Source organism: Coptis chinensis, chromosome 8 (genome assembly GCF_015680905.1).
Source record: "Coptis chinensis isolate HL-2020 chromosome 8, ASM1568090v1, whole genome shotgun sequence".
Classification (NCBI taxonomy): Eukaryota; Viridiplantae; Streptophyta; class Magnoliopsida; order Ranunculales; family Ranunculaceae; genus Coptis; species Coptis chinensis.
This window is the reverse complement of record NC_141463.1, coordinates 63018239-63030715: the sequence shown is the minus strand read 5'-3', so window position 1 is coordinate 63030715 and position 12477 is coordinate 63018239. Positions and strand designations below refer to the sequence as shown.

Genomic DNA, 12477 nt, shown 5'->3' with positions numbered 1-12477 from the left:
TCAAAGTCCGAATGTAATCTAAGCCTCCGACGACAAATCCCCCAATCCCTGAGGTATCCTCTCCTCTTCACCCTTTTCCTTCATTCCAAATCCATTTCCCACGATAACTTGGATTTGCTTAACTAACACTTCATGAGTAGCCACTACATGCCCCTCTTTTACCACTTCAACACCACTTTCTCCCTCCTCATCTTCTGAAGGATGACCTTTCGTAACTCCAATCTCCAAGAATGAATTGACATCACCAACATTATGTACTTGGCTTGAATCCACTGTAACACAGATTTCGCCCAGATTCTCCTTGAGCTGATTAGGTATCGTTTCATATATGCGGACAACCACACCCATCTACAGTGCAAGTATCCTCCTCGAGGACAAGCTTCTCTCTTGAAAATGATTCAATGTTTCCATCCAGCACCACCTCCTCCGAGGTATAAACTTCAAATATTACATCTCTCACTTCAAGATCCGCTCCTTCCTCCACAACTGCAAGTTCCTCTCCACTGCCAACTCTCATTTCATCAACCAATGATCTACTAATTATATTGGAAAACCCAACACATGTGCTGCCACCATTAACTCCCATTTTCCGCTCTTCATCTCCTGTATAATGACCTTCAGCTAGTTGAACCTCTAAAAAGTAACTATCTTCTCCCTTTATATCTTCTTTGGTACAAATTTCCTCATGTGAAACAGATTCTGTCCTTCCACCAACTCCCTCAGCTCGATCATAATCCACAGTACTAGCACCTTCACACTGCTCCACACAGATTTCAGTTATAGGCATCATAGTCTCCACCATTATTACATCATTATGTTGTTCGTCCTCAGAAAGCGCAATTGTTTCTGGTTCAAACCCACTACTCACTGTAAACGCAAAGATAACCTCAGCAGCTGAATTTGGACCCACCATAACATTATACAAAGACTCCTCCTCAGCACAAAAATCCATTCTTACGTCTTCAATTTCAAGATCCCCACTAGTTTGAACATTTACATTCTCTTGTACAAATCATCAAATACAATCTCATGAATTAAATTCCCTTGCGTCAAATTCAAAATGCGATGACTTGGTCGATGAACCACAACAACCACCAGAGCTGCAACTCTACCGTAGATTGGAGGAGGTAAGAGCGAGGGTAGATGCGGCAACGACTATTACCGAGGCAACCACGCTGTTACTTGCACTTCCCAAAGACCCCTCTTATTTCTCTCTCAAACTATGTTGCTGGAACCAACTCCCTCTAACTGACTCGATCTCATTCCATACAATATAAACAACTTTTTTTTTAAAAAAAGACAGCACGACCCCGATTACCTTCTCTAGCCCAAAAAAGATGGGAACTTGAAAACGACATCTCAATCTCAGAAACCCCTTGCAGAGCGGAGCCGATATTATATAATGAAATATCAAACTTATCTGATTTTGTGCTCATCCCCACAGACGGAGCCATTTGTCGCATCCAATTACCGAGACCTCTCAATTTACTCGTACTCCCGCTCTCTTTTGGATCGGCTGCACCAATAAGGTTGCCTACGTACCCATTTTGGGATCAAGCCGCGTAGTTCACCTCCACTCTCTCCCCTCCCCCTCTTGCTCTTCTCTTCTCTTCCTTTTTATATCCCTCTCTTAGGTTTACTTCATGGGCCACACACCTTGGGCCCACTCTCTTGACCCAATACATACTGTGGTCTGGACCCTATCTCTTTGCCCAATACATGCTATGGTCCATCTATAAAAATAGCTACTACACCCTCTCAAACTTCCTATTCTCATCATTCACTGGAAGATCAACACAATTCCCAGGATCTATTCGCTTCAACTCTTTTGTATACCACAAGAGTTCATTATAGGATGAAGCAACATCATCATACAACTCTGTCAATGCCAACTTCTTACCCGCATAAGCTATATGTTTTGTAATTATAAGCCCATACTCACGACTATAAAAAAAGGTGATATCCGCCAACCGCCAATGACAAAGAGGGTTTATCTCTAGCAAAATCTAAAATATGAGTCTTTACAAGATAAGAAGTGAGAGGTGGATGTTTGTAGTCTTTAAATGCAAAACCACAAGTATGTGTGTGATTAATCTTCTTAATCTCAAAACATCCATATGAATCGCAAGAGTGTAGTCACCATTCACATTTTTGCTCCTTCTTATTCTCATAAACTACGGTCACTCTAAACTCTTCATTCTTGATTAATTGATATTTGTAACCACTCACAAGAGAATACTTTATCAATTTACAACGAAACTCAGGCGCACCTAAAGCAAATCGTTGCCCAACACCGCCATCAAAGTTACGCCACCAAAAATCAGACTTGTAAGTTTTATGAGCAACAACCTCACCACCACCAATACAACTTGATGAACTTGCATGATTAGAGGTAATCAAAAAACTCTCACAAACAACCAAATTAATCTCAATAATTTGAATCTTCTTTGCAAAATAATATCAAGCCAAAAAATGCAACTCCCCATCAGATTGAATCAAGTTATCTCTCGAGTCACGGGAGAAATACATATTAAAACTCTTCAATCCCAATTCAGGCCATCTGCCACATAACTCTTGTGTAACACCATCAATTGAAGAATTCAACCCAATATGAATAGAAAAAGTGTCGCCATTGTAGCAGAAAACACCAATCACAGTATGATCCATATAAAACTGCAAAAATATATAGACAACAATCAGTGTTCATACCAAACAATGTTCAATTAAGAATGAACATAACAAACAAAACATTAAAATCAAAATACTAATGTTCAATTCAGTGTTCATACTCCTAGTGAACACTGAGTGTTCAGTGTTCATACTCCTAGTGGACTATGAACACTGAATGTTCATACTCTTGTTGGACTATCATCATTCACTGTTCATACTCCTAGTAGACTATGAACATTTAGTGTTCATACACTATAAACACAGAATGTTCATACTCTTGTTGGACTATGAACATTCAGTATTCATACACTATAAACACTGAATGTTCATACTCTTGTTGGACTATGAACATTCAGTGTTCATACTCCTAGTAAACTATGAACAATCACTGTTCATACTCCATTAATAGTATAATCTTCAAAAACATAGCAAAAACTAAATCAAAATACTAATGTTCAATTCTTGCCAATCTTGTCTTAATGTTTTAGGGTGCTATGAACACTATGACTGAGAACACTATGAACACTGGACTATGAACACAGAATGTTCATACTCTTGTTGGACTACTATGAACATTTAGTGTTCATACTCTTGTTGGATTATGAACATTCAGTGTTCATACTTCTAGTAAACTATAAACAATCACTGTTCATACTCCGTTAATAGTATAATCTTAAAAAACATAGCGAAAACCAAATCAAAATACTAATGTTCAATTCTTGTCAATCTTGTCTTAATGCTTTAGGGTGCTATGAACACTATAAACACTGGACTATGAACATTCAGTGTTCATACACTATGAACACAGAATGTTCATACTCTTATTGGACTATGAACAGTCAGTGTTCATACTCCTAGTGGACTACGAACATTCAGTGTTCATACACTATGAACACTGAATGTTCATACTCTTGTTGGACTATGAACATTCAGTGTTCATAGCATTGAACTATGAGCAATGATTGTTCATACTCTTGTTGGACTATGAACAACCATTGTTCATACCTCAATAACTATACAAAACAGAAAAAACTTAATAAAATGGATGATAACAAAATATGAGATAACTGAAAAGGTATGAACACTAAGTGTTCATAGCGGAAACAGGTATGAACAATAAGTGTTCATACCTAAAACAGGTATGAACAATTCATATTTATACTTAAATTAGGTGTAAAACATGCAAGTAAGATAAGGGACACACCTTGATTGCCATTTTTGGCAGTACCAGCCAACAAGCACCTTTATACTTAGATCTCAAGAATGTCCCATCTAAATATACTATTGGGTGACAATATTTGAAACCATGAATACTTGATTCAAAAGCAACAAATACCCTCTTAAACTTCTTATCATCATCATTCACTTGAAGATCAACACAATTCCCAAGATCTCTTCGATTCAACTCTTTTGTATTCCACAAGAGTTCATTATAGGATGAAGCAACATCATCATACAATTATGTCCATGCCAACTTCTTACCCACATAAGCCATATGTTTTGTAATTGTAAGCCCATACTCACGACTATAAAAAATGTGATATCCGCCAATGACAAAGAAGGTTTATCTTTAGCAAAATCTAAAATATGAGTCTTTACAAGATAAGAAGTGAGAGGTGGATGTTTGTAGTCTTTAAATACAAAACCACAAGTGTGTGTGAGATTAATCTTCTTAATCTCAAAACATCCATATGAATCGCAAGAGTGTATATACCATTCATATTTTCGCTCATTCTTATTCTCACAAACTGTGGTTACTCTAAACTCTTCATTTTTGATTAATTGATATTTGTAACCACTCACAATAGAATACTCTATCAATTTACAGCAAAACTCAGGTGCACCTAAAGCAAATCATTGCCCAACACCGCCACCAAGGTTATGCCACCAAAAATCAGACTTGTAAGTTTTATAAGCAACAACCTCACCACCACCAACACAACTTGATGAACTTGCATGATTAGAGGTAATCAACAAACTCTCACAAACAACCAAATTAATCTCAATAATTTGAATCTTCTTTGCAAAACAATAGCAAGCTAAAGAATGCAACTCCCCATCAGATTGAATCAAGTTATCTCTCGCGTCACGAGAGAAACACATGTTAAAACTCATCAATCCCAATTCAAGCCATTTGCCACATAACTCTTGTGTAACACCATCAATAGAAGAATTCAACCCAATACAAATAGAAAAAAGTGCGGCCATTATAGCAAAAAACACTAATCACAGTATGATCCATATAAAACTGCAAAAATAAATAGACAACAATTAGTGTTCATACCAAACAATGTTCAATTAAGAATGAACATAACAAACAAAACATTAAAATCAAAATACTAATGTTCATACTCCTAGTAAACATTGAACACAGAATGTTCAGTGTTCATACTCCTAGTGGACTATGAACACTAAATGTTCATATTCTTATTGGATTATGAACATTCAGTATTCATACTCCTAGTGGACTATGAACATTCAATATTCATCCACTGTAAACACAGAATGTTCATACTCTTGTTGGACTATGAATATTCGGTGGTCATACTCCTAGTGGATTATAGTATGAACATTTAGTGTTCATACTCCTAGTAAACTATGAACAATCATTGTTCATAATCCGTTAATAGTCCATGTAATCTTCAAAAACATAGCAAAAACCAAATCAAAATACTAATGTTCAATTCTTGTCAATCTTGTCTTAATGTTTTAGGGGGTGCTATAAAACTGGACTATGAACATTCATTGTTCATACACTTATGAAGAACACTATGAACTAGTGGACTATGAACATTCATTGTTCATACACTATGAACACAGAATGTTCATACTCTTGTTAGACTATAAACACTATGAACAATCATTGTTCATACTTTGTTAATAGTATAATCTTCAAAAACATGGACTATGAATGTTCAATTCTTGTCAACATGTTTTAGTGTTCATACTCTGGACTAGTGGATTATGAACACTAAATGCTCATAGACTATCTTTGTTGACTATGAAAATTCAATTGTTCATAGTGGATTATGAACACTAAATGTTCATAGTGAAAACAAGAGTATGAATGTTCATAGTCCAACAAGAGTATGAACATTCAGTGTTCATACTCTTAGTAAACTATGAACAATCATTGTTCATACTTTGTTAATAGTATAATCTTCAAAAACATAGCAAAAACCAAATCAAAATACTAATTTTCAATTAAGAATGAACATAACAAACAAAACTTTAAAAACTAAATCTAAAATCTAATGAACAAAATATTAACTAATGAACAAACAAAATTAAAAACTAAAATTAAATTAATGTTTTTAAACAAAATTAAAAGCATAACAACATGGGAAAATGTTTTAAACAAAAAATTCTTATATGATTTCAAATTGGTATAATGATTGAATATACCTTTCTAGAAGCCTTTTTAGAGGGTTTGGTATAATGATCTTCGAGAATGATTTGAGATTTGAGATTTGAGATTTGAGAAAATCATAGCGCACAGTGTGACTTGTGATTTTCTAACTCTGAAAATTAGTTTCCTTTATATACTAAACGGGGAAGGGTAAAAGTGGGATTTAACAAATATAAAAATAGTCGGGCCAACTTATTTTGTCCTTAAGAGTTATTAAAATTTAAAAGCTGGGTTTATGGGCTATTTAAACGTGGAAATTGGGTTTGTGAATGATTATCACAAAACCCTGTTCTCTAGAGTTGTTTTGAAATGGAATTGGGCCTTCGGCCCAATTTATTGATTTAAATGTTCCGTGGCCCCAACTTTAAGGTGTGTTCAGTTGTCAAGGAAGGTATTTATGCTAAAAATACAAATATATAATACTCAAATGTGTGAAGAGCTGAGAGCCAAAGAATCAAGTGAATTACATTTTTAGTATCTGCTCATACTTCATGTTTTCGTTAATACTTGTTCGGTACAATATTATGGCTGTGGTGTTAACATGGACATGGTTGATAATCCTTTATTAACAAGCTTTTCTAAAAGTTCTAGAAAGAATTGGATCTTTTCCCTTCATCTGCACACGAGTATTCTATTGCAGAGTGCAGACTGACAACACATACTGCGGATTCTATTATTATTTTAACATTGAAGAGTTGGTTCTCTATACATACTAGGCATTCTGGAGCCCGATTTAGTGAACAAAGGAATGCTTTAGAAATCATCATGATGTTGATAATTGCTAGATGCATGCGTTTCTCTGTACATATAATACATTTTCCTTCTCATGAATAATACTCGTGGGATGGAATCTTCTTGAATAAAATTGACCTGCAGCTCGACATGAGAATCCACAAAGGATAGTCTCCAATCAGCACCAACTCCAGCAGAGCTTCCTCTCAAAACTAAACAGTAGCTCTAAAAGTACAACTGATACTAAGCACATTCCAAGAGCATCACTAAATAGAAGACCCAAACTAAACCATGTCAAACAAACTTGAATTGCAAAAGAAGCTTTACAGATCGAAACTTCTCCCCTTTACGGTTGAAGAGTGGGACTGCCCTGATTCCTTCCTTCAACTCCCAAACCGGTAGACATGTTTGACCACCAAAATCATCCTTCTCAGACATGTCATACTCGTGCACTTCAATCCGAAGCAATGCTAGCTCTGGCACAGTCAATAGGAAAGAAAACTCTTTGTCCCAGACAGGTGTTCAATCATCCTCCATTATCTTTGTTTTCTGCATCTTGACATCCGCCGGTACTCCTGCTATCCCAACCTGCCAGATAAATCATAGTAATTACTGCGTTCAGGGAATAAAGCTATCCTGCAACACCTCTGAGAATCAGGATAATTCAGTATAGCCATCCTGTCTTATAATATTAAGAGGAAAACTACCAAACGAAGTTCACAAAGAGTCACAGTTTAACTGCAGTGTTTCAATTAATTCAATATATGCAAGGCCAACGGCTCCACTTTCCATATTATAAGAACCATGGCCATATCCCAGATAGATAGTAAAAGATTGAAACTCTGCACCCAGTCACTGAATTTAAGTGCTCCTGTTACTCTGCTAGAAGAATATTAAATATTTAGCCAAGCAACCTCAAGCAAATAGGATATATTTCTGGCATAGTCATGGATCAGGGAAGGTTACCAAGGATCAGATCTGCTTCTGATGAACTAAAAAATTAGATAAAGAAAAACCACACCAGAACTAACCCTTGTATAGAAGTCCGGTGGGGAGTAGGCATCAAAGTGTGTTGGGTTGAAATCCAAACGCCATCTGTCCCCCATATATACTCTCACCTGCTCAACAAAATGAGTGCTCAAACAAGGTCTACTTCAGGAAGAAGCATGCACCATGAACATAAATATTACACACCTTCAAGGTTTTCTTCACTGGTAGTTTAATTTTAGGATCAAACAGTCGATTGGACTGCATCAGGATATCAGGTTTCTTCACAAAGCCACAATCACCATTTGATCTGAACATTCCCTGCATCAACCAGAGTGCTCTTCCATATCCCTGTCATGGAAAATTCACCTCTTAGTCTAATAAGAAGTAGCAACATTTACAGTGAACCAAATCTTTTAAGCTGAAGGTACAAGATATGAAGGATGCAGTTCTTTTCTAAAAGGCTACATTATAATAATGATAATTGTTAGTAAGCAAAACGAATTAGTCTAGGAGCAGTACTGTATGTTATAATGCAGACTAAGGTTAAATATCTATCCCGCGGTTACTTGACTCGGAGAACTAGGATGAAAAACTTTGTTGTCCTAGGAGAAGTTAGTCTACTTGGTCAACTGGCAGGACAGGGTGAATAATTTCCCCAAAGGTTAAAAGGTCATATTGGAACTGAAAGGAGTTGGCCTTCAGACATTTCGTTCCTTAGAAGGCTATGCGGAAGTTGTTTCAAAGATTCATACAACCCAAAGTTACTCCAAAAGAAGAAGAACACTGTAGCATTTTCACATTTCAAATTTTTTTCAGAGTTACAGGTTTAACACGGCCTCTTCAACATTGGAAATGATACGTTTTTCGCAATGTTAGAGTGAACACCAAACCATCCCTTACAGAAAGTAATAAACTGTCATTAACTCCTTTCAGTACTAATGTCAGACTAAGGCTTCGACTTGCTTTTCTCACTGAAGACTGTAATTTAGCTTAATCCAAAGTGTAAGTGCTACTAATAGGATTACAAGACAGTATGAAACACCAAGTTAGTGCCTATTAGATATAGTGAATGAAAATCAAGTGTTTCTAAAACAAAAACCAAGCTTAAACTTAACATCTGGAACATATATAATTCTCATCACCAAAGATAAAACCTTACCTGCATATTGAAAGCAACCATTTGAGCTCCATGCATCCATCCAATTAGTGGGTTGTAATTAGAGGAGTTGAAACGAGTACCTTTTGGGTACACTCTCAGAAGATTCCTCTGGGTGAACCTAATAGAAAAACCCAGCATCACAATATCACCTGGGTTATAATAGAAACATAAAAAAGTGCATTGTGGAACAAAGAAGAACTGAGATCTTGTTGCTTGAGTATCCTAAATACCTGACAAGGGCAGTTCCATGATGTGCTCTAGCCTTTTCAAGTTTTTGTTCACTCAGACTGAGGCGTCTAACGCTAACATCATCCACTTTCAATGACTCCTTCAAGCCAAACCCTTACTCTTTTTAGCATGGATGGCAATTAAACGCTTGTATTGTGGTGCTCCTAACTGAAATGATTTACGACCGCTGCCAATTATATCCTCTTCATCCTGAATCTGATCACTCAGTTCACTGTCACTCTGCCAATGAACATTGCAAAGGTTAATGGAGTAAGCAAAATACTAAGTTGAAAAAGAAAATACAATTTTTTTCCTTACTTTATAATCAACTGGAAGTTCAAGTTTAGTGTCGGGTAACTCCTTGCCCCACGAATCTTCCTCAAACAAATCCTTGTCCCTATAAGTCTTACCTTCAAGCAGTTGAAGGTATTCTTTTGGTGGTTTGGTGGACAAAATAATGCAATACTTCAATGCTTCCGGCGAAGGAAACTCCTCTAAACATTCCGAATTAGGGTAGAACAACATTTCTCCAAATACTTGAGTGACCATCTAGAGACAAACAGCTATGAATAAGAAGCGAAAAGTAGATAGGTAGATAGTTGCAGAGGTTTTAGGAAAAGAAAATATTTAGATACTTCCAAAGTGAAATACTAACTTGCCTCGGCTACTTTAGCTTGAAGATATGGACTAAGGTGGTCTTCTAATGTTATTACCACAGGATATGGCGATGTGGAAAATGCATGCTCCTTAATGGACTTCAAGCATTTAATGAGTGCCACAGGACTAGTCAGGGTCCTAGAATTATGGAGATTGGAGAAAGCATATTAGTTCAAGTTAATCAGAAAAGCATATTGGTTAAAATTAATCATGGATATGCTGAGATAGCTTAATTTTCTGGCCACTCGTTCAAAGATTACCCTTGATTGACTCAAAAAAACTTTAAAGAGTGGTACAAATCGAGGTCAACAGCTGAGCATGTTTGCAAATGTGTGAAGAGTGAGTAGACTAGAGTTCCAAGGGCGAAGTTGTAACATGTTTGCCAATGTGTGACGAGCAAGTAAACTAGTGTTCCATGCAGAAAACGTTCAGGAAATGGGCCGTTTTACTAACACTAACACGTAAGTGTTTTGGTTCCACAGTTTTAGCACAGAGTACCCTTTTGGTTTAAGCTCGTTAGCATCATATACATTGATTGTGATTTGGATATATAATTGTAAGACCGACCAAGATTCATTACAATCATGCAATCCACCCAGCGCTTCTGTTGGATTCAAGAAACAATACAAAAATCCAAATCGAGTATTCATAGGTTTTTTGTAATGGTATTAGCGTCACCTATATTTGTCTAAAGAATACGTACAATCTCTTGCATTCACTTCAGCAGCACGCTCAAACTAGTGAAGCACAGCTTGTGTCAGGTTAACCGCCACCAAGTCCATTCAGACTAAGAGTTTGGGATAACCAATACCTTGACGAACCAAGAGACTGAACAGTGGAACCTCATGAAACTTGAAAACCAAGCAATCAATACTTTGAATCCCAACTCGATTTATTAATTTCCAGGAGGCCATAACCTCAAGTATCCATAACTAAAGATTATAATTTTTTTGGTCTTATAGCCTTATACCCAATCATTTCCATGAGTAGACAAATACTTAATGAGCATTTCTAGAGCAACAAACGAACAGAAGGTATAAGCAAGTCCCAAAAGCATAAAGCATGATTGATTCAGTTTCAAAATCAAAAGAAACTAAACTTTACATACCGTCCATGAAGAACATGCACATCATCTTTGGAAGAATTAGGCCATATATCTAGTTCAATTACTCTGACAGCTCTTTTCAGCGCCTTTTCAATTGGGACTTCACTGCATTCACTACTTAGTTGGTTCCCAGTTAGATATGAATTGTGAGCTGTATAGATGAAATAATGGGACAGTGGAGCCGTCATATCATGGTAAACCTGAAATAAAAATATATACCATCAATCACAGTAGCGAAAACGCGCAATAATTTACTAAAAAAAGTTTGCACGCCTGGTTTCGAATAGCGGAGTTAAGATCATCAGAAAAGAGACAAGACTGAAAATCTTCCGGTGTCAAAGCATGTCTAGTAAACGCAATACATATGATGTCGTCGGGACGAATAATCTCAACAGCATCAGAAGCTTTAGCAGAAGTTTCACCTTGAAAATGAATCAAGAAATTCAAAAGTTGTTCAGCTGTCATCAATGTTCCTCCATCTGTAAACTTGGCAAACGCAGCGGCGGTTGTACCTCATTTATCTTATATTTTCTTGTAAAACACATGCACATCTTATAACGAACTCCCCATCTTTTTTATTTATGATTTTCATCTGTTAATTTAAATATAAAATTAACGTATCAAGTTTTGAAATGATCGAAAACAAAGTTTTGGTGATTCAAGTGGCTCTCTATATATTTGGAGCAGTTGGAACTCATGACTCACGTTTTATATTTTAAACAATTATGTGAACCATGCTACGGATCGGTTTTTTTCGAATCTTTAAATTTGCCTAAACAATATAAAAATATTAAGTGGGATTGATTATAATTTGAATAACTGTCAAAGAAGATTTATAAATTATTTTAAATAATATGAAAGCTAATTCTAATTTCAAGTGAGGGAGAATTTTTTGTAAATTACTTAAAACAGATTGAGCTGATTAGAATAATTGAAAAAAGTGTTTCTAAATTGTAAAACATGAGAGATTAGAAATAGCCTATTTGGTTTAGAAATGTGGTTCCTGATAACCCGACTATCATATAGTGTAGAGACTAAATTATTTTAAATAATATAAAAACTAATTCTAATTTCAGTGAGATGAGAGTTTTTTTGTAAATTACTTAAAATAGAGGGAGTTAATTAGAATAATTGATGGAGGTGTTTCTAAATTATAAAATATGAGAGATTAGATATAGCCTATTCAATTGAGGAAGTGTAGTTTCTGATAACCCGGCTAATATATATAGTGTAGAGATGAAGGGTTGGTTCTGACTTTTGGTTTTTTTTTTTTACACCTGATCAGCTGATTCAAGGTATAGACTGGACCATCTGCATACGGCAGGTTTATGCCGTTTATCCGCCCTTTCCCTTTCACTAGAGAATGTCTATATATTAGGCTAAACTCATATCCTTAACCCACCCCTCGTCCCCTCCCCAGACAACTTGTCTTCAAGGGTTAATTTAAAAACTGAATGACAAGACCAATGGATCTAAAATATTGAGTAGGTTTGTCTAAGCGTAAGTAGATAGAGCAAATCCATGTGC

The 12477-nt window shown here is 36.1% G+C and overlaps 1 pseudogene across 1 annotated transcript; it reads right to left on the bottom strand.

The window, feature by feature from the left end:
* Positions 1–6967: 6967 nt before the first annotated feature.
* LOC147482348 (phosphoinositide phospholipase C 6-like) lies at positions 6968–11645 on the bottom strand (annotated as a pseudogene). The gene is made up of 9 exons (XR_015205177.1): positions 11224–11645; positions 10954–11150; positions 9848–9983; positions 9507–9737; positions 9191–9428; positions 8961–9078; positions 8006–8149; positions 7843–7929; positions 6968–7399 (listed from the first exon to the last, which is right to left on the bottom strand). The product of XR_015205177.1 is annotated as a phosphoinositide phospholipase C 6-like (transcript).
* Positions 11646–12477: the final 832 nt, after the last annotated feature.